The sequence below is a fragment of the Cibotium barometz genome, chromosome 32 (genome assembly GCF_041138505.1).
Source record: "Cibotium barometz isolate CiBa-2024 chromosome 32, ASM4113850v1, whole genome shotgun sequence".
Lineage (NCBI taxonomy): Eukaryota > Viridiplantae > Streptophyta > Polypodiopsida > Cyatheales > Cibotiaceae > Cibotium > Cibotium barometz.
Window position 1 is genome coordinate 1280491 of NC_141077.1, and position 24866 is coordinate 1305356.

The 24866-nt window shown below is 39.9% G+C and overlaps 1 pseudogene; it reads right to left on the bottom strand.

The window, feature by feature from the left end:
• Positions 1-23408: 23408 nt before the first annotated feature.
• Positions 23409-23550, bottom strand: LOC147619721 (U4 spliceosomal RNA; annotated as a pseudogene).
• Between the last annotated feature and the right edge of the window lie 1316 nt (positions 23551-24866).

Below are 24866 nucleotides of genomic sequence, written 5' to 3' on the forward strand. Positions count from 1 at the left end.
AGGAATTAGTCACCTGTCCGGATATCCGTGGGCGAGGCCCCGAGTGTGGGACCCTGCCCCACGCAAGATGTGCTACTTCCGCTGGTAGCACTCCGAATCCGTTGCGCGGTGGGGATAGGGATCTCACATTCACATACACATTCACATCCTGTCTTCACATACACATCCATATCCATTTTCATCACATACACATCCACATCCATCCATTCATTCACATCTATCTGATTCACATCAAATCTATTCACATCAAGATTATTATTTTATTGTAAAAGTGTTACTTTTATCATATTTGATTTTCATGCATCGTGGTATGCATAAAAGATTATTATTTTATTGTAAAAGTGTTACTTTTATCATATTTGATTTTCATGCATAGAGGTATGCACATAAAAGATTATTATTTTATTGTAAAAGTGTTACTTTTATCATATTTGATTTTCATGCATAGAGGTATGCATAAAAGATTATTATTTTATTGTAAAAGTGTTACTTTTATCATATTTGATTTTTATGCATAAATGGGTGTATAAAAGATATTTTTATATTAAAAGTGAGATTTTCATCATAAATGATTTTATGCTTAAATTAGATGCATAAGAGAAATTCTTTTATTCTAAAAGTGTAATTCCTACTAAATTGGATTTATGAATGGAAGGATGCATAAAGAATTTATTTTAATCCAAAAGTGTTATTCTCATCAATTTTGATTTTATGCATAGAAAGATGCATAAAGAAATCTATTTTTAGTTCAAAAGAGTTATTTTCATCAATTTTGATTTATGCATGAGAAGATATATAAAAGATTGAATTATAATTCAAAAGTGTCATTCTCGTTTAAATGAATTTATGCATAGGAAGATGCATAAAAGATTGATTTTTATTTCAAAAGTGTTATTCTCCTTAAAATGAAATTTATGCATAAATAGATGCGTAAAGAAATTTTATATAAAAAATAAGAATTCTCTTGTATTCTATAAATAGATATGAGGATGTGAAACGAATCAAATAGATGAAAATGAACGAGGAATAGGTGGAGATGTATGTTTGTGAAAGAATGGACGTAGTTATATGTATGTGAAAGAAATGATGTAGATGTATGTATGTGAAGGATGTATGTGAAAAGAAAGATGTATGAGAAAATGGATGTATGGATGTAGATATGGAATGTGGATGTGGATGTATGTGAATGTGAATGTGGATGTGTGGATGTGGATATAGATGTAGATATGGAATGTGGGTGTGGATGTATGAACGTGAATGTGGATGTGTGAATGTGGATGTGTGAATGTGGATATGGATGTATGTGAATGTGAATGTGGATGTGGATGTGTGAATGTGGATATGGATATAGATATGGAATGTGGATATGGATGTATGAATGTGGAATGTGGATATGGATGTATGGATGTGAATGTGAATGGATGTATGAATGTGAATGTGGATGTGGATGTATGAATGTGGAATGTGGATATAGATTTATGAATGTGGAATGTGGATATGGATGTATGGATGTGAATGTGAATGGGGATGTATGAATGTAGATGTGGATGTATGAATGTGGATGTGGATGTGGATGTGGATGTATGAATGTGGATGTAAAAATGGATGTATGGATGTAGATGTGAATGTAGATGTACAAATGTGGATGTGTATGTGGAATAATGAATGCAAATATGAATGTGAATGGATATGAAGTCGATATGAGCGAATGGATGAGATGAGATGTCATGTGAATCAGAATGTGAATGAATAATATAAGATCTGAACGAATGAGATGTAATGAGAAATGGAAGTGATGAGACGTAATGTAAATTAAGAAAGATAGGAATGGATGTTATGCGAAGTGAATGAATCTGATGTGATGGGATGGAAAATGATGTATCTGGTCAAGAATGGATACACGTATGATTTGGATTTGGATTAAGTAATATGGATTGATGTGGAACAATCTGGAAAGATGTGAGTTCATTATTGAAACTATATTTGTGAACTGTTTGCAAATGATTGTTTTATGTCAAAGATGCTGGGGAAGCATTTTGACTGTCTTGAGTATGTGGTCGTGGAGATCTACCTGATAAAGTTGCAACAGTTGACGTGTTGAAAATACAAGTGAATAGGGTGTGTGCGGGAACAAGCCCTTGGTTAGAGACTATAAAAGAGAATGAGTAAATGTGAAAGAACCTGTGAAAAGGTGAGAAGAATCTACTGGGAGAGAATAAAGGGTAGCATGAGAAGATTTAGGAAGTGTGGAGATATTTTGGGAAGTGTGGAGATATTCTGGGAAAAGTGAAGAGGTGGAGAGAATCAGGGAAAAGAGGTGGAGTGAATCATGGAGAAATCAATGGGATTTGATGCTTGTGATGTAAGCTCTATAAATTGAGGCATTGCCCTAATGAGAATTTGCTAGTTTTTGAGTATCCATGCCTACATTAATCTATTTGTTAATTACCCACTATTTACGTCTTAATTATTTGCTAATCACTTTGTTAATGATATTGATTCTAGTGTTTGATCCACCATAGCTCATCACAATGCTCAAATTTCAACATGGTATCAAAGCCATGCTAATTTGTGAGCCCATTATCTTGCTAATTATTTTGCTAATTAGGATTAGTAGAAAATTATAATTTTTCCTCTTTTTTTCAACTAGCTTCTGTACCCCTAGCCAGTGGAGGAGCTCCCTCTCCTTGCACACATAAAATTAGGCCAAACTCTTCTAGCACATGATAGGTATCTTATAGCTATTTAAGCTCATCCAAACAACGTAGCAAACCGCCGCCAGATGAAGGAGAAATCGTTGTTTTAGCAGGCTCTGTTTTTCAGCAAAAGATCTCAGATCTACACTCACTCATGGTGAATCACTCTAATTCCTCTTAGCCCAAGGTGTTTTCAAGCATGCTCTACAAGCTGGTGAAGACAGAATTCAATTTCATCAACTCTACAGTGAGATCCAAGCTCTTCATCAAATCTGCAGGTGACTTTGGTAAAACAGAGATTAGCTTTCAATATTTGGTCAAATCTTGTGTTTCTTGGCTTAATCCTCTACTAGACTCATTTCTATTGATGGCTTTGAAAGAATTTGAACTCATTTGAAGTCTAAGGCACCAGATCTGGACTCCCCGCATACTCTGTTTTTTGCACACAAAACAGTGGATTAATTTGCTAAACACTGATTAATCAATGCTAATCACTATATTTTGGTACAATTGAGGGTTCAAATTAACCATTAGGTATCTGATACAGATCCCTATAACTTCAGATTGCAATTCGGAGTTGGTTTGATACTCCAACCATTCCATACAAATTGGTTACCCTTGATTTAATGTAATTTCTGGTAAAATTGTGCTAATAAAATTGTGATAATCATCATTTTGCATTTAACCTTTGGTTAATGCCTGTAAATCTCACTCAAATTCAAGATTATTCACAGCCAGAGTTGCATTTGGGAATGTGCATAAGAATGAATGCCATATGCATTATGTATTGGGCACATTACATCAGTGTAAATATGGGATCAGACACTACCCTTGTCCAGAATAAGGCAAGAGGTAAGACCTCCCGCATAGATTTGGGTTTGCATTGCATAATGACAAAACATAAACAAAAAAAGCCCAAAAGAACTGTCAACAAAATGTTTAAACATGTTGCTCACATGGAGCAAGAAGACCTGACGGACAAGCTCATGGCCCCAGCCATGAAAGAAGAAGAATATCTCTTTCCAAGAGGAAGATCCACACCAAGAAAATCTAAAGGAAGCATTGAGACTGTTTTATGTCAAAGATGCTGGGGAAGCATTTTGACTGTCTTGAGTATGTGGTCGTGGAGATCTACCTGATAAAGTTGCAACAGCTGACGGAGAGTCAACGGAGGACGTCTCGTGTAGCAAGGTCGGCCGAGGTCTTGACCAGCCTTGGTTCGATTTAAATGGTGAGCTTCCGGTACGGTGGATGAGGGACCAAGGAAGCGGCCTATGAGTGAAGCGCTAGGTGACCTGCGAAGTATCCTAGAGGGTGCTGACCATATGGTGCTCGGGCTCTGGGGGTCGCCGAAGATACCCACACGTGCGTCGTGGAAGATATTGGAACAAGGAGTAAGAGTTGTTTTCTGAAAACCGGGCATGGATCTGGTTGATTGACCTTGCTGGTCCTCAACGGATGAGTCCATGGCTCTTTTATATGGATCTGTTGGTTGATCTTGCTGATCTTCAACGGAGATTCCATCTTGAAATTTTTTTTAAGTGATTATATTGCCGGGTACTATGAGCTAGGAACTATTGAAAAGGCCTCTGAGTGGACAGGTGGTGAGCGTTCTGGTTGCCAAAGATGCCATAGATACTCCGATGAAGGAATGATTAGAAATTAAGATTCAACCGGATATTTTGGAGGATTGTGATCAGTGACACAATGGTTTCATTAAAGGATTGTTTTAAAGATAGCTGATGCTGAGAAAAAGGCAATTTCATATTGGGTGTGTAAGTGGTGTGACTAGTTTATGTTTGCATGAACATCCGGCTAGGGGCCTGGGAACTCTTTTCCCTGGTACCCGGGACAAAACCTAACCAAAATCTAAATTGGATCCCATCACTACAGTGGTTGGGCGGTTGGCTAACCCATGGGACTGGATGGGGTTAGACTGGACTAATGGATCCGTAAATCGAGACTCAATTTTTGTTTAGTTCGATAAATGAAGTAAATCCCGGACAAAAATTGTTCTATGGAAAAAGAACAGTTGTGCCTCTCGATGAGGAAAAAAGCATTGGTCTCTATGATCCAAGTGCAATCTGTCCCTTGATCTGACTATGGAACTTACGAGCTCGGTCAGATCAGTTCAGTTAAGTAAGGCTTTTGACTACGTTAGGGAAAAGTTATCCTGGTGGAATCGCCCGTGCTTTCCGGGCAAGAGAAGTTTTTTCGAGTTCGGTTTGGGAGAATCGAGGAATTAGTCACCTGTCTGGATATCCGTGGGCGAGGCCCCGAGTGTGGGACCCCACCCCGCGCAAGATGTGCTACTTCCACTGCTAGCACCCCGAATCCGTTGCGCGGTTGGGACAGGGATCTCACAGTTGGTATCAGAGCTATTTGGCTAATGAGGATCAACCGAGAAGCCAAATATGTGTAAATTTTATCAAGAAGCACTAAAAGGTTGTAATTGTGTGATAAAATTCATACAATTTGATATTCAAACTGAAATTCGTAAATCGGTAATTGGACCTTCAGATGGAAGTACCGCAATTGTATGGAATCCCTGACTTGCTTGAGGCCTAGACATGATGGTATTTTCCAAGAACCAAAGAACCATGACTACCCGTATATACCGAGGGTATAACTGCAGCTCTTTACTGGCAGTATATACGAGTAAATCTAAGACTTGAAATTATAAGCATTAATGCTATCCAGATAATGAATTCGAATGTGGTTGATATGATTTTAAATTCTGGTTGAGAACTGATGAGTTGATTTGGATTCTGATTGAAAAATGATTATCCCTGAAATTTGGTTGAAATGTAATAAGATGAGCGAAACCGTAATGAGGATGAATGGGACGAGTCCCTGCGATGATGTTCTTAACTGGAATGATGTTAATGACTTCAGCCAATCACTATGAGATTAGTGGATTGTGCTGGCAAATTATTACTGTTAACTTTTGATCAGTGAATCAAGTTAAGGGTTGATAAATTAAAAATCTAAAAAAAAATTGAAATCCCCATGGAGGGCTGTTCAGATGGAAAACTTTAGTTCGATGGTGTTAAAGATATGAATGAGACATTCTGAATGAATTGTTATTTGATAATGCGTTCTATATGAGTATCTTTACCCCATGATTATGTGGGGAGCCGACCTATTTAAAGAACCCCAGAATCAGTTGAATCAAAAAATCGGATTGAATCATAAACTTAACAAAAATTTTTGTATTGAGGATCGAGGTCGTCGTGTAGAAATGTTAACCCCCAACTCGATGAAGAAGAGCTCGACCTGGATGTTCGTAAAACTCTTCATAGTTCGCAGCATGGACCTTTCAAGGGTGAAGGGGAAAATTTGGGCGAGACTGTGGAGAAGTGGATCGAATCAACGGAAGAATACTTCGATGTCACCGGTTACAATGAGAAGAGCAAAATGGCTCTTGCAAGGCTAAAGATAGTGGAGACAGCTAGCGTGGCATGGAGAAACCACTGCGAGACAAACCGTCCCGACTGAAATACCCAAACCTGGACGGATCTCTTACCTCAGAAAGAGGATTTGTTCCCCAGGCTTTCTTGAAACTAAGATGAATGAGTTCTTAGAACTAAAGCAGGAAAATCGGACAATTGAAGAGTACCATCAGGCTTTTGCCCTTCTCCTTAAATATTCCCCTGAATTGGATGAAGAGCAGCTGATGGCCAGGTTCATTTGGGGAATGAACGAGCCATTGGATACTTTAGTCAAGAATGCAAAACCTATCTCAATGGCCGAAGCAGAAAGAATGGCGAAGGATTTCGCCAAAGCCTTTGATGTCAAAGTCCCGCCAAAGCCAGCAGCACCATCACTTTTCAAAAGGTTTTTATTCCCAGAAGGTGATTCCAACCTTTCTCTGCCTAAGAGATATCAGGGTCAAACCCAGGATATGGGAAGTTCCAGAATGGAAGAAATGTCCTTTTCCCGAAACTCAAGTCCGTGGATTTCAACTTCAGAAGTTCCACCCTTGAACAAGAGAGTGAAATGTTATAACTGTCAAGGGTTTGGACATCGCAGCATGGATTTCCCAACTCCTTTTGGATCAAGGTTTTCAAGGCAAGAAAATCAGGGGTCAAGATTCCAGACTCCAGCCCCTTCCTTCCAGAGTAATCACGGCTCTATCCGCCAAAATCAGGGAAATCCCAGAGATAGACCCTCTATCCAACCTGTAGTTTCAATGCAAAGTAATGCAAGACCTCCACATCAGAATAGGGGAGGTCAAAGAGAGTTGTTCCCAAATCGGCCGTCCACTTCCAAGGCAGCAACGCTGGAAGTGATTGAAGAAGAAGACGAAGATGAAAGAGATCATACTCCACCTGCGAGATGAGGACATCTCGCATTTTTTAAGTGGGGTAGAATGTAAGATTCCTCCCCCAGCCTCTCAGGATGTCTAGTATATTCCCCTTTAATCAAATCCCTCTTCAGAAATATAAAAGATCTTGTTTCTACCAGTTTTGGCCTAGAGAGAGAAAATATTCTAGAAAGAGAATATTCAGATTTTAAATATTTTTGGATAGAAAAATACCTCATCTTATTAAAATAAGTTCCCTTGAAATAGATTTTCAAAAAGATTTCCAGAAGGTGCATTAGAAATTAAGTATAATCTGTTCAAGAGGCATTATCCTGGGAGTGAAGATTTTTTCGAAATTTTAAATTAAGGTTCCTATGGACCAATAAGATTCATCCAAATGTAGGGAGGAGATAAATGAAGAAATAAAAGAAAAATCTCTCAAAAATGAGTAAATACTCACATAAGATGAAGAGTTGACTAAGGACAAGGTTAATAGTTAAAAAAGAGAGATATTTAGGTGAAATGATGCATTTTTTACACCTCTGTATGGGGGAATATCCCTCATGAAGAGGGTTCCTATTTCACATGCTTGAATGAGTTTTAAACTCCCAAATAAAGAGATATTTTCATCTCTCCTCTCTCCTGTTTCAACTAGATCCAAAAAGTGAGCAAAACTGACCTAAAAATGGTCAAAAATCGACCAAACTGATCTGGAAAATTCTAGAATCAGTTTGCTTGGTTAGAGGCTCACTTTTTCCTATAAATAGAAGCCCTCCCCTTTGTTGAAACTTTGCACTGTTACCCTGCCTCTCCCAAGTGCCAAAAACAATGAATTTTACTCATAATTCACTAGTTTTTGACCTTCCCTCTTCTAGAATATTGGTGGCCACTCTTATCTCAAACAAGAGTTGAACCCTCAAACCATCAAGCCAAAGGAAAGCTCCTAAAGTCATTAGTAAGTTGGTGATTCTTCTCTTTCCACTTATTTTATGATTTTTTTATCAGGTTTTTTATGCTTTATGTCTTCTCAAAAACTATAAATGATGTTATGCTGTTGCATGAAGATCAATGCAAGGATGCAACAAAAAGATACTTAGGGCTCTTGTAAAGAGTTCCAAGTTATAGATGAGTGTGGGAGTGGGTTTGACAATAATCCCACATGGGAACTTTTGGGAGTTTTAGAGTTTTTGTATAAAAAGTGGCTCATTTGAGAGCTTAGGGACACATTGGGCAAACTCATGTTTGAGCTCTCTTGAGACTAGCTCTCCCTCTTTTCCCATAGAGGTGCAAGCTCTTCTCTCTCTCCATCTACATTGTTGTAAGTTCTATTTTTGTTGATTCAATGCAATGAGTTGATATTTGTCTCTCTTCTCATGTCAATTCTCTAGTGTGCATGTTTCTTATTGATAGCTTCAAGGATTGTGTGCATGCTAGGGAAATGAGTATTTGAGAATGAAGAATGCTTTGATCTTGTGTATGCAATAGCTAAGCTTTCTTCTTGTTTGGATGCATGGATGAGTGGAATGTGGAGTTGAGTGAACAATAGCAAGATTGAGCTTGTGTGTATGTCAAGTCTATGTCAATAGTAGTAGTATTCCTAGCATTCTCTCCATCAAATGGATAAGCTTTTGTGCACCGGTACGGGTTGAATCCCTAGCTCCGAAAGGGATGCAAATCCCATTGGATTGAGCTAAGTGTGGATCATACTACTCTTGCTACAAGTGAGAGAGTTTTCCGTCTCTCGAGGAGAAGACTCAAATCCGGTTGAGAGTGTGTGGAAACCACCACTATTTCCTCCTTTGGTTGCAAAACCATTGAGTGATTAGGTTAAGTTTGGGTGTGTGATCTCGGTGTGAGTGGATAAGGTTAGGATAAGAAAAAAAAACCATTGAACGGTTGAGGTTACTCCTGCATTGTTTTTTATGTTTTATTGCTTTTCAAGTACCGTCAGTATGCTTACATTCATTGTTTTTTTGCCATTTCATGCTTTCATGCTCTTCGTTAACATGTAATTAGTTTTTAAAAGAAAAAAAGAAAAAAAAGAAAAGAGATGCGTTGCTAAGCTCTTCCATAGCTTATGCAAGCTCCATAGGCTCCCAAGTGAGAAGCCTCCTTAAGGAAGAGAGGAGAGAGGGAAAGAGAAGGGAGAAAGGAAGAGAGGAGAGTTTGAAATTTTGTTTTTTGTTATATATATATATATATATATATATTTTCTTGGTAAAAAAAAAGATAACACACAAAAGTTGAAGGCGTGTGGGTCTGCGTGGAGAGGCCGTCGAAGAGGCTGCGTGGAGTTGAGAAGGAGAGGCTGCGCGGAGTTGTGAAGCCGATCTGCGTGGAGACTGGCTGTAGGTGGAGGCGGAGCCAAGCAGTGAAAGCAAAAGAAGAAGGTGGCCAAGGGGCGGTGAGGCGCAGCAAAGAAAAAATATAAATAAATAAATATATATATATATATATATACGCTGAAGCGTGGAAGAAGGCGGGCTGTGGGGGGCGTCTTCATCGGGCGCAGCAGTAGAGGCCATCGAAGAGGAGGCATGAAGCTGTTGGTCAGCTGGCAACTGGAGGCGCAGCAGCAGTGTGAAGGTGGGCTGTGGGAGGTGTGTAGGAGGAGGCGCAGCAGTAGCAAGTTGACTGGTGGCTGGCAAGGAGGAGGTCTTCGCAGCAGCAGTTGGAGGCAGCGTGGAAGAGAAGGTCGCAGAAGGTCTGCGTGGAGGCTGGCTGTAGGTGGAAGCAGAGCAGGCGTCGAAGCGTGGAGAGGCGACGGCTGGCAGAAGCAAACAAAGGCGGGTGAAGCGGACGGCTGCGTGGAGTTGTGAAGGCGATGGAGAGCTGCAGCAGCTGGCAAACGTTGAAGACGGGCACGTGACGCTGGTGAAGAATCCGGGAAGATAACGATAAGGAGAAAAAAAAAGAGAAAAAGAGATAACTCCTGATGGATATTTGGCGAGATACATGTCCACCATGCATTGACCCTGATAGTACTCGACCTGATCATCGCGGGGGTTATAGTGCTCCTCCGTTTCAAACTCATTCTAGGTACTTCTATGCTTCCTTAGGTGAAAATTGCTGTGGGCATCACTTTGTCACATTATTCTATCAACAGCATCACCCATTTCCACATTGTCAAGAGTGTGCACGACTCGTATTAGGAGAAGCTTCACACATTTGTTGGATATGCCGCTCTTACTTTAGACGATATGGCACGGGCTTAATGAAACAAATTGTGGGAATTACACCCCAACGCCATAATCTTCTTAATGTGAGAATACCAGAGAGAGGACCAAATCAACGTAGATTACTTGAGGAGGTTCAAGCACAACAATGGAGGGATACATGCTTAAATGACTTGCAGCCACCGATCTTGCAAGCCCTCCTTCCCCAAGCCTCAACATGTCAATATTGGATCAATATGAGTACCTATATTGCGCAGTTCCAATCGAAATTGTCTGCTGAACCTTCCCATAGAACCAATGCCATATTTTAGCGAGGAAGCACTCCTTCCTCTACCACCTTCTCCAGAGGCCGGTTTTTGTGAAGGGTTGTCCCTGCATCCTGAAGAAATTGATACCATCTTTCCAGCAGACATGGATACGGATCCACCACCAGCGCAAGGGTAAGCTCAGTGACTCCACAATAAGATCAACAAGCCAGGGCACTTTTCTCCCACTGGGCTTTTCCCCTCGGCTATATTCGGTGATTGGCACCAATAACAAATTTTATTCCTTTCTTTTCTTTTCTTGTTTGTTAATAAACATTTTGCAGAGATCTCAGCTAAACAAGAGCATCAAACACGCCCCAATAGTCCACCTACCGTGCACACTAATTAGGAAGGGGGGAGACATGCAATGCCTACAAGAAGCAAAAAGAAGCAATCAGCATCAGCAATGAATCAATGCAAACACACAACATCAACCAGCACTACAATAGGTGTATTCAAATCTTAATCTTTTGTTCTTTATGTGCTTTTATCTTTTGGATACATTGTTTGCATGTTCACACACAGTTGGCTGGTTTAAGTTTTAGATTAGTTGTTAAAATGTGGTGAGTGATTTTTAGATGCTTAGAGGACTTAGAAGAAGATATTTCTATTTAAAGACAGTGTAGGATATATACCAATGGAGTATGCCAAGTTCTTATGCTTTCAACGTATATTAGTTATCCCTAGTGGTAGCTACCTCTTAGGCATGAGCTAGGTGCTAGGATTAATAAAAAATTTGCAAAAATATACTCCAAAAAAATATATATACAAGTGAATCGAGACATGACGTGTCTACAGCCATGTGGAATGCTTGGTAGGACCTAGGGTTGTCTTAGCACCTTGGGGCCGATGCCTTGGTTTCCATGGGGTGAACACTGACGTCTAAAAACTTCAGAAAAAGACCTTCAAGGAATCTATCGCCTTGATAGATGTTGGTAGGACTCTGGGGTACATTATGGGCCCTCGAGACCGATGCGCTCATCTTCATGGGGTACTCCTTATGTCATAAAAGAAAGAAAAGGGTCTGTCGCCTTTGAGATACTTAGCGGCCTTTAGATTCTCTTGGCGGAGGTCTCTTGGCCATTGCTTGGGTCTCATTGGGATGGAACCTTAATCTTTATCATCCTCTACACACACATCCAAAAAAAGAAAAAGAAAAAAAAAAGAAGAGGTCCAATTACCATTGCTCATATTTAGGAGTAGGTTTGCCACTTAGGAATAACTTAAATACTTGTAGGACATTGAAACTACGGTTATAACCTGTGGTGTGCAAGCACACTTGCCTTTGCATAGCACTATCTACCACTTAGTCTCACTTTGACTAGTCTTTACTCACCTATTTTAGTACTCTTTAAAACTCTAATCAGCCTTTCACTTGTATGCTCACGTGTGAAATTATCATTGTTGTTTTTTTTTCTTTCCTTTTCTTTTCTTTTTTTTTCAATAAAAGGCTTTACTTGTATCCATTGTTTTGCAGCTCTTGCTTCTACCGCGCTCGAGGACGTGCGCAAAATAGGAAGGGGGGAGTGTTGCATGGACGAGTGAAGATCAATGCAAGGATGCAACAAAAAGATACTTAGGGCTCTTGTAAAGAGTTCCAAGTTGTAGATGAGTGTGGGAGTGGGTTTGACAATAATCCCACATGGGAACTTTTGGGAGTTTTAGAGTTTTTGTATAAAAAGTGGCTCATTTGAGAGCTTAGGGACACATTGGGCAAACTCATGTTTGAGCTCTCTTGAGACTAGCTTTCCCTCTTTTCCCATAGAGGTGCAAGCTCTTCTCTCTCTCCATCTACATTGTTGTAAGTTCTATTTTTGTTGATTCAATGCAATGAGTTGATATTTGTCTCTCTTCTCATGTCAATTCTCTAGTGTGCATGTTTCTTATTGATAGCTTCAAGGATTGTGTGCATGCTAGGGAAATGAGTATTTGAGAATGAAGAATGCTTTGATCTTGTGTATGCAATAGCTAAGCTTTCTTCTTGTTTGGATGCATGGATGAGTGGAATGTGGAGTTGAGTGAACAATAGCAAGATTGAGCTTGTGTGTATGTCAAGTCTATGTCAATAGTAGTAGTATTCCTAGCATTCTCTCCATCAAATGGATAAGCTTTTGTGCACCGGTACGGGTTGAATCCCTAGCTCCGAAAGGGATGCAAATCCCATTGGATTGAGCTAAGTGTGGATCATACTACTCTTGCTACAAGTGAGAGAGTTTTCCGTCTCTCCATTGGCGCCGCTGCCGAGGAGAAGACTCAAATCCGGTTGAGAGTGTGTGGAAACCACCACTATTTCCTCCTTTGGTTGCAAAACCATTGAGTGATTAGGTTAAGTTCGGGTGTGTGATCTCGGTGTGAGTGGATAAGGTTAGGATAAGAAAAAAAAACCATTGAACGGTTGAGGTTACTCCTGCATTGTTTTTTATGTTTTATTGCTTTTCAAGTACCGTCAGTATGCTTATATTCATTGTTTTTTTGCCATTTCATGCTTTCATGCTCTTCGTTAACATGTAATTAGTTTTTAAAAAAAAAAGAAAAAAAAGAAAAGAGATGCGTTGCTAAGCTCTTCCATAGCTTATGCAAGCTCCATAGGCTCCCAAGTGAGAAGCCTCCTTAAGGAAGAGAGGAGAGAGGGAAAGAGAAGGGAGAAAGGAAGAGAGGAGAGTTTGAAATTTTGTTTTTTGTTATATATATATATATATATATATATATATATATATATATATATATATATATATATATATATATATATATATATTTTCTTGGTAAAAAAAAAGATAACACACAAAAGTTGAAGGCGTGTGGGTCTGCGTGGAGAGGCCGTCGAAGAGGCTGCGTGGAGTTGAGAAGGAGAGGTTGCGCGGAGTTAGGAAGCCGACCTGCGTGGAGAGTGGCTGTAGGTGGAGGCGGAGCCAAGCAGTGAAAGCAAAAGAAGAAGGTGGCCAAGGGGCGGTGAGGCGCAGCAAAGAAAAAAAATATATAAATATATATATATATATATATATACGCTGAAGCGTGGAAGAAGGCGGGCTGTGGGGGGCATCTTCATCGGGCGCAGCAGCAGAGGCCGTGGAAGAGGAGGCGTGAAGCTGTTGGTCAGCTGGCAACTGGAGGCGCAGCAGCAGTGTGAAGGCGGGCTGTGGGAGGTGTGTAGGAGGAGGCGCAGCAGTAGCAAGTTGACTGGTGGCTGGCAAGGAGGAGGTCTTCGCAGCAGCAGTTGGAGGCAGCGTGGAAGAGAAGGTCGCAGAAGGTCTGCGTGGAGGCTGGCTGTAGGTGGAAGCAGAGCAGGCGTCGAAGCGTGGAGAGGCGACGGCTGGCAGAAGCAAACAAAGGCGGGTGAAGCGGACGGCTGCGTGGAGTTGTGAAGGCGGTGGAGAGCTGCAGCCAGCTGGCAAACGTTGAAGATGGGCAGGTGACGCCAGCGAAGAATCCGAGAAGATAACGATAAGGAGAAAAAAAAAAGAGAGAAAAAGAGATAACTCCTGATGGATATTTGGCGAGATACATGTCCACCATGCATTGACCCTGATAGTACTCGACCTGATCATCGTGGGGGTTATAGTGCTCCTCCGTTTCAAACTCATTCTAGGTACTTCTATGCTCCCTTAGGTGAAAATTGCTGTGGGCATCACTTTGTCACATTATTCTATCAACAGCATCACCCATTTTCACATTGTCAAGAGTGTGCACGACTCGTATTAGGAGAAGCTTCACACATTTGTTGGATATGCCACTCTTACTTTAGACGATATGGCACGGGCTTAATGAAACAAATTGTGGGAATTACACCCCAACGCCATAATCTTCTTAATGTGAGAATACCAGAGAGAGGACCAAATCAACATAGATTACCTGAGGAGGTTCAAGCACAACAATGGAGGGATACATGCTTAAATGACTTGCAACCACCGATCTTGCAAGCCCTCCTTCCCCAAGCCTCAACATGTCAATATTGGATCAATATGAGTACCTATATTGCGCAGTTCCAAAATCAAAATTGTCTGCTGAACCTTCCCATAGAACCAATGCCATATTTTAGCGAGGAAGCACTCCTTCCTCTACCACCTTCTCTAGAGGCCGGTTTTTGTGAAGGGTTGTCCCTGCATCCTGAAGAAATTGATACCATCTTTCCAGCAGACGTGGACACGGATCCACCACCAGTGCAAGGGTAAGCTCAGTGACTCCACAATAAGATCAACAAGCCAGGGCACTTTTCTCCCACTGGGTTTTTTCCCTCGGCTATATTCGGTGATTGGCACCAATAACAAATTTTATTCCTTTCTTTTCTTTTCTTGTTTGTTAATAAACATTTTGCAGAGATCTCAGCTAAACAAGAGCATCAAACACGCCCCAATAGTCCACCTACCGTGCACACTAATTAGGAAGGAGGGAGACATGCAATGCCTACAAGAAGCAAAGAGAAGCAATCAGCATCAGCAATAAATCAATGCAAACACACAACATCAACCAGCACTACAACAGGTGTATTCAAATCTTAATCTTTTGTTCTTTATGTGCTTTTATCTTTTGGATACATTGTTTGCATGTTCACACACAGTTGGCTGGTTTAGTTTTTAGATTAGTTGTTAAAATGTGGTGAGTGATTTCTAGATTCTTAGAGGACTTAGTAGAAGATATTTCTATTTAAAGACAGTGTAGGATATATACCAATGGAGTATGCCAAGTTCTTATGCTTTCAAGGTATATTAGTTATCCCTAGTGGTAGCTACCTCTTAGGTATGAGCTAGGTGCTAGGATTAATAAAAAATTTACGAAAATATACCCCAAAAAAATATATATACAAGTGAATCGAGACATGACGTGTCTACAGCCATGTGGAATGCTTGGTAGGACCTGGGGTTGTCTTAGCACCTTGGGGCCGATGCCTTGGTTTCCATGGGGTGAACACTGACGTCTAAAAACTTCAGAAAAAGACCTTCAAGGAATGTATCGCCTTGATAGATGTTGGTAGGACTCTGGGGTACATTATGGGCCCTCGAGACCGATGCCCTCATCTTCATGGGGTACTCCTTATGTCATAAAAGAAAGAAAAGGGTCTGTCGCCTTTGAGATACTTAGCGGCCTTTAGATTCTCTTGGCGGAGGTCTCTTGGCCATTGCTTGGGTCTCATTGGGATGGAACCTTAATCTTTATCATCCTCTACACACACATCCAAAAAAAAAAAGAAGAAGAAGAAGAAGAGGTCCAATCACCATTGCTCATATTTAGGAGTAGGTTTGCCACTTAGGAATAACTTAAATACTTGTAGGACATTGAGACTGCGATTATAACCTGTGGTGTGCAAGCACACTTGCCTTTGCATAGCACTATCTACCACTTAGTCTCACTTTGACTAGTCTTTACTCACCTATTTTAGTACTCTTTAAAACTCTAATCAGCCTTTCACTTGTATGCTCACGTGTGAAATTATCATTGCTGTTTTTTTTTCTTTCCTTTTCTTTTCTTTTTTTTCAATAAAAGGCTTTACTTGTATCCATTGTTTTGCAGCTCTTGCTTCTACCGCGCTCGAGGACGTGCGCAGAATAGGAAGGGGGGAGTGTTGCATGATGAGTGAAGATCAATGCAAGGATGCAACAAAAAGATACTTAGGGCTCTTGTAAAGAGTTCCAAGTTGTAGATGAGTGTGGGAGTGGGTTTGACAATAATCCCACATGGAAACTTTTGGGAGTTTTAGAGTTTTTGTATAAAAAGTGGCTCATTTGAGAGCTTAGGGACACATTGGGCAAACTCATGTTTGAGCTCTCTTGAGACTAGCTCTCCCTCTTTTCCCATAGAGGTGCAAGTTCTTCTCTCTCCCCATCTACATTGTTGTAAGTTCTATTTTTGTTGATTCAATGCAATGAGTTGATATTTGTCTCTCTTCTCATGTCAATTCTCTAGTGTGCATGTTTCTTGTTGATAGCTTCAAGGATTGTGTGCATGCTAGGGAAATGAGTATTTGAGAATGAAGAATGCTTTGATCTTGTGTATGCAATAGCTAAGCTTTCTTCTTGTTTGGATGCATGGATGAGTGGAATGTGGAGTTGAGTGAGCAATAGCAAGATTGAGCTTGTGTGTATGTCAAGTCTATGTCAATAGTAGTAGTATTCCTAGCATTCTCTCCATCAAATGGATAAGCTTTTGTGCACCGGTACGGGTTGAATCCCTAGCTCCGAAAGGGATGCAAATCCCATTGGATTGAGCTAAGTGTGGATCATACTACTCTTGCTACAAGTGAGAGAGTTTTCCGTCTCTCCATTGGTGCCGCTCTGCCGGGGGGAGAAGACTCAAATCCGGTTGAGAGTGTGTGGAAACCACCACTATTTCCTCCTTTGGTTGCAAAACCATTGAGTGATCAGGTTAAGTTCGGGTGTGTGATCTCGGTGTGAGTGGATAAGGTTAGGATAAGAAAAAAAAAACCATTGAACGGTTGAGGTTTCTCCCGCATTGTTTTTTATGTTTTATTGCTTTTCAAGTACCATTAGTATGCTTACATTCATTGTTTTTTTGCCATTTCATGCTTTCATGCTCTTCAATAACATGTAATTAGTAAAAAAAGAAAAAAGAAAAAAGAAAAGAGGTGCGTTGCTAAGCTCTTCCATAGCTTATGCAAGCTCCATAGGCTCCCAAGTGAGAAGCCTCCTGAAGGAAGAGAGGAGAGAGGGAAAGAGAAGGGAGAAAGGAAGAGAGGAGAGTTTGAAATTTTGTTTATATATATATATATATATATATATATTAATTTTTTTTCTTGGTAAAAAAGAAGATAACACACAAAAGTTGAAGGCGTGTGGGTCTGCGTGGAGAGGCCGTCGAAGAGGCTGCGTGGAGTTGAGAAGGAGAGGCTGCGCGGAGTTGTGAAGCCGACCTGCGTGGAGAGTGGCTGTAGGTGGAGGCGGAGCCAAGCAGTGAAAGCAAAAGAAGAAGGTGGCCAAGGGGCGGTGAGGCGCAGCAAAGAAAAAAAAAAATATATATATATATATATATATATATATATATATATATATATATATATATATATATATATATATATATATATACGCTGAAGCGTGGAAGAAGGCGGGCTGTGGGGGGCGTCCTCATCGGGCGCAGCAGCAGAGGCCGTCGAAGAGGAGGCGTGAAGCTGTTGGTTAGTTGGCAGCTGGAGGCGTAGCAGCAGTGTGAAGGCGGGGTAGGAGGTGTGTAGGAGGAGGCGCAACAGTAGCAAGTTGACTGGTGGCTGGCAAGGAGGAGGTCTTCGCAGCAGCAGTTGGAGGCAGCATGGAAGAGAAGGTCGCAGAAGGTCTATGTGGAGGCTGGCTGTAGGTGGAAGCAGAGCAGGCGTCGAAGCGTGGAGAGGCGACGGCGGCTGGCAGAAGCAAACAAAGGCGGGTGAAGCGGACGGCTGCGTGGAGTTGTGAAGGCGGTGGAGAGCTGCACAGCTGGCAAACGTTGAAGACGGGCACGTGACGCCGGCGAAGAATCTGGGAAGATAACGATAAGGAGAAAAAAAAAAGAGAGAAAAAGAGATAACTCCTGATGGATATTTGGCGAGATACATGTCCACCATGCATTGACCCTGATAGTACTCGACCTGATCATCGCGGGGGTTATAGTGCTCCTCCATTTCAAACTCATTCTAGGTACTTCTATGCTCCCTTAGGTGAAAATTGCTATGGGCATCACTTTGTCACATTATTCTATCAACAGCATCACCCATTTCCACATTGTCAAGAGTGTGCACGACTCGTATTAGGAGAAGCTTCACACATTTGTTGGATATGCCACTCTTACTTTAGACGATATGGCACGGGCTTAATGAAACAAATTGTGGGAATTACACCCCAATGCCATAATCTTCTTAATGTGAGAATACCAGAGAGAGGACCAAGTCAACGAAGATTACCTGAGGAGATTCAAGCACAACAATGGAGGGATACATGCTTAAATGACTTGCAACCACCGATCTTGCAAGCCCTCCTTCCCCAAGCCTCAACATGTCAATATTGGATCAATATGAGTACCTATATTGCGCAGTTCCAAAATCAAAATTGTCTGCTGAACCTTCCCATAGAACCAATGCCATATTTTAGCGAGGAAGCACTCCTTCCTCTACCACCTTCTCCAGAGGCCGGTTTTTGTGAAGGGTTGTCCCTGCATCCTGAAGAAATTGATACCATCTTTCCAGCAGACGTGGACACGGATCCACCACCAGTGCAAGGGTAAGCTCAGTGACTCCACAATAAGATCAACAAGCCAGGGCACTTTTCTCCCACTGGGTTTTTCCCCTCGGCTATATTCGGTGATTGGCACCAATAACAAATTTTATTCCTTTCTTTTCTTTTCTTGTTTGTTAATAAACATTTTGCAGAGATCTCAGCTAAACAAGAGCATCAAACACGCCCCAATAGTCCACCTACAGTGCACACTAATTAGGAAGGGGGGAGACATGCAATGCCTACAAGAAGCAAAGAGAAGCAATCAGCATCAGCAATGAATCAATGCAAACACACAACATCAACCAGCACTACAACAGGTGTATTCAAATCTTAATCTTTTGTTCTTTATGTGCTTTTATCTTTTGGATACATTGTTTGCATGTTCACACACAGTTGGCTGGTTTAAGTTTTAGATTAGTGGTTAAAATGTGGTGAGTGATTTCTAGATTCTTAGAGGACTTAGTAGAAGATATTTCTATTTAAAGACAGTGTAGGATATATACCAATGGAGTATGTAATCCTTATGCTTTCTATATTCTAAAGTATCATTTTCATGCATAGAAGTATGCATAAAAGATATTTTTTTATTATAAAAGTGTTAACTTTATCATATTCTATTTTCATGCATAGAAGTATGTATAAAAGATATTTTATTATTATAAAAGTGTTACTTTTATCATAATTGATTTTCATGCATAGAAGTATGCATAAAAGATATTTTTTTAATTATAAAAGTGTTACTTTTATCATAATTGATTTTCATGCATAGAAGTATGCATAAAAGATATTTTTTTATTATAAAAGTGTTACTTTTATCATATTTGATTTTCATGCATAGTGGTATGCATAAAAGATTATTATTTTATAGTAAAAGTGTTACTTTTATCATATTTGATTTTCATGCATAGTGGTATGCATAAAAGATTATTATTTTATTATAAAAGTGTTACTTTTATCATATTTGATTTTCATGCATAGAGGTATGCATGAAAAGATTATTATTTTATTGTAAAAGTGTTACTTTTATCATATTTGATTTTCATGCATAGAGGTATGCATAAAGGATTATTATTTTATTGTAAAAGTGTTACTTCTATCATATTTGATTTTTATGCATGACATTAAATTATGGGTCCATTTGCATTTTTCTCTTAAAATCCATTGGCCTACCATCCTTCTATAATATATTTATGCTCTAATAGCATAATCACTATAGGAGCTATTGCTAGCCTCATGTTTTTGAAACACTTGTCAAGTTTCTCAATCCATTCCACACACTTGTACATGATACTAGCATTTCTCTTCTTTAAAAATATTCAAAATAGGAAATACATCTTCGTATAGTTCCCACCTAAGGGTTTAGAACAAATTCAAAAATCCAAGAAAGGATTTAACTTGAGTGATGTTCTTTAAAATCAGCCATTCACAGAGTTTTTTAACTTTCTCATAGTGAATCTAGACATCGCTAGGGCAGTAATAATGTGTCCAAGATACATAAGCTTATATTTAAAGAAATCACATTTTCTCTCTTTTGCAAACATGATTACCTTTTTTAGAATTTCTAACACAATTCCCAAGTGTCAACAATGTTCTTACTATAAACCAAGATGTCATCTAAGAAGACTCACAAACTATCCTAGATATGCACAAAAGAATTTCAACGTCTATTGGAAAGTAGTTGGTACATTAGTGAGTCAGAATGTTTACAGTAAGAGCTTATAATGTTCGTATCTAGATCTAAAACCATGCTTATAGACATCACCCTCAAATTTCTAACATAATTCTCAACATGTGTCAACCATGTTCTTACCTGAATAGTGGTTGTTGTGCCACCTAGGTAGTACAAGCTCAATCTTATTATGTGTACAGCCCTCTTTAGAGGTAAACCATATGGTAGTTCCTTTAAAAACGCATCCAAATACTGAAAGAAAATCTCACACAAGGGTTGGCCCTTAGGAGCATGCACATGTTGAAGGTCAATGCCCTTTGTCCCTACCAATCCATGGCACAAGAACTTGAGCAAGCTTATTGATCCCCACTAAATAAATGCTCAAGAAGAAATGGATCACCCATTTGTCCCCCATCTAAAATTGATTCCACAACTTCAATTTTGACATCTCCAAGGTTTAGCTTCATGTTTTAAAGAAGCACAACCAGCCAACTTTCATATTTGTTCGCAACTTCATGTTGCGAAGAAGAATAACCAACCAAGAATAGATTACTTTTATCTAATAATGCTTCATATGTGTTCCTACTCAAATACAAATTAACATCATTATTAACTAATTTACACTTAAGAATACACCAAAGAACATTACATTCTTCTTCACAAAGCTTTTCAATAGTTTCCATCCAGACTATCATTACGTAAAGTAATTAGACAATCAATGAAAGATGAAATTTTATTATTAGACTAGAAAGGATCCCATTCAAAGTGAAATTCTTGTTATGCTCAAAAGCAATTACATGTACATAGTCAATATTTATATTGGGACTCTTGTGGAAAAGCCACTCTTTGCTCAATATTACATTTATACTATCAAGGCACAAATTAAAAGGGAAAAAAAAATTCATCCTCATAATCCTAGATTTTGAAAGTAATTTGTTAATATTGAGTCATGCCTTGTGTCAAGTACACCATGTATCAAATGTTTGAGAAGTACTAGTACTCCTAAAAATATCTACAACTTCATCCCAAGGGCTACCTGAACAAGGGTTGTTGTGCCTTTTTCTCAGATCAATGTTTGGGAAGTACTAGTACTCCTATAAATATGTAGAACTTCATCCTGACTCAAGCTATAGGGCTAGCTGAACAGTGGTGGTTGTGCCACCTAGGTACAAGCTCAATCTTATTATGTGTACAGCCCTCTTTAGAGGTAAACCATATGGTAGTTCCTTTAAAAACTCACCCAAATACTGAAAGAAAATCCTACACAAGGGTTGGCCCTCAGGAGCATGCACATGGTGAAGGTCAATTCCCTTTGTCTCTACCAATCCGTGGCACAAGAACTTGAGCAAGCTTATTGATCTTCACTAAAGAAATGCTCAAGAAGAAATGGATCACCCATTGTCCCCCGTCCAAAATTGATTCCACAACTTCAGCTGAAAGCTCCAAGGTTTTAGCTTCATGTTTTAAAGATGCACAACCAACCAAGAATAAATTACTTTTATCTAACAGTGTTTCATATTTGTTCGCAACTTCATGTTGCAAAGAAGAACAACAATTGCTTTTATCTAATAATGCTACATATGTGTTCCTACTCAAATACAAATTAGCATCATCATTAACTAATTTACACTTAAGAGAATACACCAAAGAACATTACATTCTTCTTCACAAAGCATTTGTTCCTACTCAAATACAAATTAACACCATAATTAAATTATAATTTACACTTAAGAACATACCAAATAACATTACATTCTTCTTCACAAAGCATTTCCACAGTTTCCATCCACACGTAAAGCAATTGGAAAATCAATGAAAGAAGACCTTTTATTAATAGACCAGAAAGGATCCCATTCAAAGTGAAATTCTTGTTATGCTCAAAAGCAATTACATGATCTACATAGTCAATATTTATATTGGGACTATTGTGGAAAAGCCACTCTTTGCTCAATAATGCATTTATACTATCAAGGAACAAATTTTTTTTACTTTTTATTTTAAAAAAAGGCAAGTGCATCCTCATAATCCTAGATTTTCAAAGTAATTTGCCAGTATTGAGCCATGCCTTGTGCCAACTACACCATGTAGTATCAATGGTTACTTTTGACACCGTGGAAAAGCATCAATAAGATTACGAGTACTTCTATCGTTAAGTAACACATGCATAGTAGTTTACATGATTTCACCAACAACACATATTAATTGATGTGAACCAAACACTCCCATGTTTACATGATAAATTTTACAATACAGCAACGATAAAAATAATATGATTAATTTGAACACATCCAGCTGAGCTTGTGGTTGCATCTCCGCCACCGCTAATCCCTTGGTTGCATTGCTTGTGAGACATAAGCCAGGCTAATCCCTTGGCATATCCAACAAGAGAAGTGGAGTCTATTATAGATAGACTACACTGGAGATGAGAGCTCTTCTATTTGGGTATAAGAATGCCGCATGAGATTCTTGGAGTTCTTTGAGCACCACTCAACTCAAGACCACTCCAAGCTTCACGAGATTTCGTTCTGATCCTGGCAAATTGCTCACAAGACGAAGTTGAGTGGTGCCATCATGTAGGGACTTTGAAGCCCTTAGTCTTTTGTCCTTGTTCCATTCTCCCAACCTTGGCGATATTAAATATTAAGAGGACACCACTCCGTTGAAGGAGAGTATGGCTTCTCTGGCGAGAGACACTTACCTCGAGCCCTTCGTTTCTCTGAGATGATGCTGGCTGCTGCTGAAACAACAAGAGAACATTTGTTGCCGTCTGTCTTGTGCGAATCTCCCATCGATGGCGCACATCTGATGATATCTAACAAGAGAACATTTGTTGCCGTCAGTCTTGTGCGAATCTCCCATCTCTATCTATGTTCAAACCATATATATATATATATATGGAACCTGAGCAGAGCAGTTGGTCGCCCCAGGTTAAAGGGGATGATATATTGGAATGAAAGAGAAATTAGCACTGGAGCTCTAAATTTACGCGCTGCCAAGTCAGGCAGAGAACGAGCTGATCTCGGCCGGGCTGCTCTTTAAAGTTCTGCAAAGCAAACTTTGTGAGGTCCGCGTGATGGCGGACCTGCCAAAAATTCTCCGAGGCCCTTGGGAGGGCCGGGGAGGGGGTTTGGAAATAGTTTTCAACCAGCAATTGACGCGTCTCGGGAAACCCTCACTAACTGCGTCATTGCCCCAAGCGCAAAGATGAGGTACACGGGGTAGCTGGGGGGTTTTTATACCCAAGCCCCACCCTAGTCTCTATTTTGTCTATGGGATTTTTTTTTGCCTGATCCCTTTGCAAGGTTGGCATTTTGTCTTCTTCTTTTTATAGTTATAGTTGCTAGGTCGCATGGTCACTTGAGATTGGGGTGTGTCCATCCAAGCTATTCCTCATTAAAGCATGGAGCTCAAACAAAATCTCCTCCAACTCAAGGCCATGTTTTAGAAAGATTTCACCTCACTCAAGGAAACTAAGGTAGATAAGTCCATAATTGTGGGTTCTTATCTAAAGTCTTTGAACACATTAAGAGGCCACAACAAAAGTTCCAACGGATGTTTCGACTATTTGAAAACGTGAAGTCCCAAAGCTCTCAAAGCAAGCTCTCAAGGGGAAAAGTAGCTTACCTCCTTGCATGGACACTAGCTAAGGGATAGGGTTAGAGTGAGACAATCATCAACATGAGTGCCCAACAACAAATAAAGTCAAGTGGGAAAGCCCAACATCAATAGAATGAAGCCAACATCTTTCATGAGAGTGCTTATTAATGGTGGGCTCTCCAAGTTCTTCTTATGGATGGTTTTGGGGTATGCAATAGTCCGAAAGAAGCATGCATTTTCTTCTATCTATAGTTTTAGCTATTTGTGAACTCTGATATAGAGTAGTAAAAAATTTGTAGACTCATAGCCGAGCATGCCATCTTTGTTAACTTCCGATAGGCCTTGGTGGTCAACCTACCATTTTAAAGCTGCTTGGATATGGCATATAGCTATATCCATCTGCACTCTAGCTATGTATTCTTTAACTAAGCTCAATGCAGCATTCTTTGTTTAAATCCATCGGCGCCTTTTCAAATAAAAATACCCAGGCAAAAAAATTCGTTATCATGGGATGCATTTCAACTTGATATAAATTGGCAAAGTTTTGTAAGGTCAGATTCCCTTGAAAAAACATCATGGTTCCATCGGCTTCCAATGCCCCGAGGATACCTGCCTGCAGCATAGCCTAGCAAAATGCAAATAGGAGATGGGTTGTCGAGAGCGACATTCCTTTGGCAAATGAATGTAAGGCCTAAGCTGTATATCTGATCAGCTTCATTCAATTGTGTGGGCTCTCACTGTCGCATAGGAGGTCGTGGAGCATTAAAGATACATCTTTTAAGGGTGCATCTCTCTCCTCATGAGACTGTCGCCACATAGAAGGTCACAAAGCATCAAAGCTACATCTTTTAAGGCTGCATCCCTCTCCTCATGACTGTGAGTAGGAGTGCTTAGTGTTGAAGGCCCTTCGGCATGTTTATGTGCA